Source organism: Pleurodeles waltl, chromosome 10 (genome assembly GCF_031143425.1).
Source record: "Pleurodeles waltl isolate 20211129_DDA chromosome 10, aPleWal1.hap1.20221129, whole genome shotgun sequence".
Lineage (NCBI taxonomy): Eukaryota > Metazoa > Chordata > Amphibia > Caudata > Salamandridae > Pleurodeles > Pleurodeles waltl.
Window position 1 is genome coordinate 107,570,657 of NC_090449.1, and position 6,000 is coordinate 107,576,656.

Consider the following 6,000-nt stretch of genomic DNA (forward strand, 5'->3'; position numbering starts at 1 on the left):
CAGAATCTTGATCTGACGTCCCTGGAACCCTCCTCGGACGCATTGCGTGCAAAGTCCTGGTCAACTGTTTACCTTCAGACGGTCACTTTTTGGAGATTTTTCTCTCCAACGTCGGATTGTCTTTTCGGAGCCTCCAGTGAAATCCTGAAAGTCTGAGGCCCTGGAGCTTTTCAGCGGGATGACCCTGCAAGTCAGGCCAGGTCGCGGTCAACGTAAGCCGGCTTGACTCTCGACGGCGGCTCGGCCACTTATGGAGCTTTTTCCAAAAGTTCTACAATCTTCTAGATATTCTTCCAGAAGGTCTTTGAAGGTCCTTTAGGAGGCCACAGATCACCCCAAGGTTCCAGAAGCTCCAAGTTGCTCCTTGAGGGTTAGGACCCAAACTCCCAGAATGCACCTGGTTCAAATCCAAAAATTACCATTAGCCATTAGTCAGCTGGTCAGTTCCATCAGGTTTTGATGCAGGGGACTTTGGTTAGCTATTTTTCACCTATAGCAAGTAGAGTCCCTTCTTGAACCAGTTGAAAACGGGCAAAGTTGTTTTAGTAGTGACGCCCAAGAGTGCAGCTGGTGCAGTCCTTCAGAGTGAAGGGTCCAGGTGCAGGTCAGGGGTCCAGCAGGGCAGTCCTTCTTCTGATGTTGCTCATTGTAGGGATCTGAGGTGTGGGTGGAGCTCTGCTATGTTTCTCCTTGTTCCCGGGATGAAAAGCAGAGGGGGTGACTGTCCAATCATAGGCAGGCCACTTCCCCCTTGGAGGACCACATCCTGGGAAGTGTGGAAAAAATAAAAAGCAATCCCAGAGAAGAATATTTCTTAAAAATCCAAATTGGTAGAAGCTGAATTTTGGAGGTTAGGTCTGGCTGAGCCGACCCACTGGTGTGACTACAAATTCCAAACACACCCCTCTCCTGCCCTCTCCGAATCTAATCAAAAGGACACCTAGGTGTCTGGGGTTGCAGGGAACAGGGGAGGCCCTGAGCTGCTCCAAATGTCCTTCTCTCATCTGAAGACCAGTTTGGCTGCTCTCCCCCCCATCCTGTTTCATCATCTGCTGAGGTAGACCTCTTCTCCCAGGCACTTCCTTTGTGTTCAGCCCAGGCCACTTCAAACCTCAAAGCAGCCTGGCCAGGCTGCCAGAGGCTGGCCAATCAGAGAAGGGCACAACAGAGCTAAAAAACTGTTAACTTTTAGGAGGAGTTTTAAAACTCTTTCCCTGAAATAGTTATATTAAATCCAACAATGGCAAGTTGTTGGATTTATTATAACAATTAATTTGAGCCCAAAGTTGCCATAACTTGCTCCTTTCTTACCTCACCAGGGCTTATAAAACAATGTTTATAAAGTCCCTGCTTATAGTTCCATGCCGCCCAACCCTACAGGCATTTAGAGCACACCTTAGGGGTGACTTATCTGTAAAAGTAAGGTAGTTAAACACTTTGGAAATACTTTTAATTCCAAAGTCAAGTTTACAAATATCTTTAATTTAAAAGCAGCCAGCAAGGCAGACCTGCCCTTAAAATGATCCTGGGTACCTCAGCAGTGCACCTAGGATTGCACCACCTATGCTCGGGTCCCTAACACTACATGCCCTACCAAATACTAGGGACTTATAGGTAGGTTAGCAAAGCCAATTATAATTAGCCTAATTTGCTTACTCATTTTACACAGAGCACAGGCCCTGGGACTGTTTAGCAGTACCCAGGACACCATTAAAGTCAAGAAAACACCAGCAAAAAGTGAAAATGGGGGCAAAAGTTAGGGGCCGCTGCAATCAGCTGCACGCAGCCCTTTTTTCTCATACAGGGCAAGCGCAGACGAAGGGGGTATGCAAGAAGTATACGAGTGAGAGCAACACAGAGCAGCACAGTAGAGAATCACACCACAGAGACAGCTGGAAAACACATGCATTCTTGTAGAGTGCTTAAGACAAAAGATAAAGGTAGTTCACTAAAAGTGAGCAGGGGATGGGCACAAGTAAATCGACAATGCTCCCAGGTAGGGACAGGCACAGAAAAGGCCATTGAAAAAAGAAACGAAAGACAACAATAGCCACTGAATAATAAGCCGACAAATGAGGGTGAAAGTGAAACCAACTACTGACAGGAAAAGGGCAGACAGCAAAGCCCAGTATGTTCCTGGTAAGTCCACAGTATGTATTTTGCAACCAGGCAGCTGCTCTGTCTCTTATGCTTGATCGAAAAAGAAAACAGCAATCACTTCTACAGCCTCATTTTGCGCCAATGGGTATAGTTTCTGACGTGTCTTATTACAGGGACTTTTTGTTTGATTTTAACCACAGTTAAGTTTCACTCTAAGTGTTACTAGGGGCTCATTAGGACTGAGCCTGTGAGTGCATGCGTCTAGAATGCGAGACTTTACTGTGTACTGTAAAGGGCTTGGAGCTCATCTGTCACTTACCATTTGTTGGCTTGTGTGGCACTCTTCTTTTCAGCCTTGTAATTCATCATTGCAGGCCTGGCATCATTTCCATTCATCTGTGCGGAACAGGCACCAAGCACTGATTGATATAACAATCAGTACTCGTCCGCTGTTCCAACGTGACTGAGGTACTATTTTGGTCTTTTTAACTTCTACTGCCCTACAAACAGGCAGCTTGTGACTGTCAAAAACATGCCTAGCATGTCAAACAAAATTGCAAAATTTTATTTTTAATAGCTAGCTTTCTTTTATTTTGCTAAGTCGTCTTTTCTCCCTCTGCACTCATGTTTTCTTTTGTCTTTGCTTGTGGGCGCAGTTCTCAAAAGGTGACAATTATCTTGTTTTAAATATTGCAAAGCCACATTGTTTTTTACGTGGAATTTCTGAAACTATGCTGTAACACAAAATCGTGCAGTACACCCTAATCCACTCGCCTGCTACAATCCACCCCACACCAATCCACTCCAACCCACACTACTCCAAACCTTCAAACCCAAACTGCCCCAACCAAGTTACCCCCACTCCAATCCAAAATGATCCACACCACTCCAAGACAATCAGCCCCACTCCAATCTGCGCTACTCCAATCCAAAACATTACGCCCCACTCTAATATGCCCAATTAAAAAAAACCTTCCCCACTGGAATCTGCTGCACTGGAATCCAAAACAATCTGCCCCACTTTAATCCAAAACAATCTGCCCCACTCCAATCCACCTCACTCTAATCTGCCCCATTTTAATTCAATACAATCTGCTCATTCCAGTCTTTCTCACTCCAATTCAAAACAATCGGTCCCACTCCAAACCACCCCACTCCTATTCAAAACAATGTCCCAATCCAAGCTGCCCGCTCCAAATCACTTTAATCTACCCAACTCCTCTCCAATTAATATACCCAAATCCAATCCAACCCACTCCAATCCAGCCCACCCCACTCAGTGCTCCTCACCCTAATGATCACCATGTTAAGGACGAGCAGATATTTATCTAATATACACGGTTATAAGAAAAAAATACATAAAGTAGGTTTTTTGGGGGAGGTGGGAGGCATATTCCAAGCACGAGTGCTTCGATTTGGGAAGGACTGCAAATAAGATCATGTATCCCTGTGCACCGCTCGATGAAGTGAGAAGGAACTACTTTAGTTCCTAGGTTGACATGGGCGAAATTCAAGGCTACTTTCTTACATGGGTCCGCACCTGTTGCTTTATAGTTTTATTGCTATTTATTGCAGTGACACTGACGGTTGATTTTATAACAGTGTTCCCTGTCCAAAAATTATAAAAACTGGTCTTTATATGCAGCACTTGAGTTCTACTCTATTTGTCCAACTGGGAAACAGATAGCAATTATATTTGTATAGCGCCTCATGTCTCTTTATCAAGCAGGAAGCTAACCTAAGGTTGTGCTTGGTTGGAAGATGCTGAAGTGTATGAGGGAAGTTCTGTAATGTCATGCGCGACTGACCAGGTTTTTGGGCCACAGTGGCAGTGCTCTCACCTGGGTAGCAGCCAAGAGTTCAGAAGAACACTGTAAACCTGCGCTTCCCAACCTGTGGTCCGTGGCAGACGTGGTCACTGGGGGTGCCAACAACCCTTGTCATCCAGGGAACCACTGGTGATAAGGCTGGCCCTGAGTGGCAGTTTTGACTCATCTAAGGTAGCACAGATGGTTACCATGCCTGCTGCAAAGAACATGTATCATGCAAAGAGCAGTGTTTTATGTGCAAATCACAGTGGGTTACTTCTTTTCTCACAGATTATTTTGTAACTGTGCAGTTCATAAATTACAATTGTAATGTAGCACAGTAAGCTATGAACTTCCATCAAAGAGCTGCACGCAAACTGCATGGCACAAATCAGAAAGATATGTTTTTTTCCCCAATCTTTCGTTTTCCTTATCCTGCTTAAAAAAAAGGTTTGCTCATGTAGAAATACATTTCTGTTATTAAAGTCAACACTAACCTCTGTGTAATGTTCTGAATCCTGAGTTTGTGCTTCTGCAGACCATGCACTCTTAGAAAAGAGTGTGGATGATGTGAATCCTACGCCTTAAAGTCCCCTGTAAAATGCTCCAACAGCCTACCCTGGTATGAGAAGTGCTATAAAACAAATCAATTACACGTGGCACAGAGGCTATGGAAAGATGTGAGGCCCCTATGGGTTTAATTCCTTTCTCCACCACATATTTATGAGAAAAAGCTTTCTCAAATCTTATACATAAAAAATAAAAACAGAAATCGCTTGGGAAGCGTAGAATCTGACCTGAGGATTCCGCTTTCCTAAATAAAACTAAACATTGAAAATTTAGCCTTGAGATACAGCTCCAAACTCCCCATTAAAAATTGCCAAGCATTGAATATTTTTCAATATAAAATAATTATATCGTTGGTAATTCGAGTATTTGTTTGGTGTGTTCTTGTTTGTGTATTTTTTTAGAATGGATTTAATGTCTGAAACTTTTAAATTGTACAAATTGTTTGGAGGTCCCCGGCTTCCAGCAGTGATTCAGTGGGGGTCCTCGGGAGTCAAGAGTTTGGGAACCACTGCAGAATACCTCGTTCTTACGGTATGACAACTGCAGCAGCAGACATGCCACCTGGTGGGGCCTTCTGTAACACCGTAACTTTATACCATGGTATCAGCACCGTGGCTCCCACGTTCCACGAATTACGGGAGTCCGTGGACAACAGAAGCACGAGGCAGAACCAGAGTGAGAGTCGGCCCCCGCCAAAGAAGGGGCGCAGTCTGCAGGCGACTTCCTAACTAAGAAAATTATGCAACTGATTTACTGGGAAGGTTCGAAACATTCCAAATCAGCGGTGATTCATCGATGCGGGAACAACTCACACTTGGGGAAAGACTTAACCATTGTATCTGAAGGGTAACTTCTTAGCCGGTAACATACTTGGGCAGAAGGAAGGACACGACTCGCAAAGCATTTCCTTAAACTTCTCTAAAGCGACCTAACACAAGGGTGAACAGGTCATAAAGTCTAAAACATGTCACTTACAAGGAAGGGGTCCGGCAGTCGCTCATCCTGGCACTAAATCAGATCGATCCTCTCTACAAGTCCCAGACATACAAATAGCAGCAAATTAAACCCTGACAGGACAGGACCTACCTGCTACAGGAACCGCCTTGTTCGGGTCCAGTTTATCAAGTTCTTCTTCCAACAGCAAATTAAAAGTTTAGCCAAGACCTTGAAGGAGAGAGACGATATACTCCGCTCCCTTCCTCCATGTAACGTGTGAACCTTAGATCGCTGCTAACTCTTGCCCCGCCCACGCCCCTAGCTCCTCCCCTCGGGGCAGCGACAGGCCACGCCCACTGAAGGCCCTGGCAATCCGTGTTTCGCCCAGCAGGTCTGGTCACGTGGCTTCCCAGAACTCGCGAGTGTGACGTCACGGGACTCTTCTGTAAATCATTACAGTGAAAGCAAAGAAAATGGGTATTTAGATAAAACTTCCCTGTCCTGCGGCTGTAAACAGTGGTTTAAGGGTGAGATTTGAAGCAGCTCTTTAAACTCCCTGTGACTGCAAACTCCTGACGCAGGGATG

General features: G+C 45.0%; 1 protein-coding gene across 1 annotated transcript in view; it reads right to left on the reverse strand.

Moving 5' to 3' along the window:
- Positions 1–5,702, reverse strand: part of LOC138261177 (uncharacterized) — a 106,191-nt gene extending 100,489 nt beyond the window's left edge. Inside the window, exon 1 of the mRNA XM_069209890.1 lies at positions 5,565–5,702. The gene's annotated coding sequence lies outside the window, so the exon portion shown is untranslated. The remainder of the gene's footprint in view (positions 1–5,564) is intronic.
- Between the last annotated feature and the right edge of the window lie 298 nt (positions 5,703–6,000).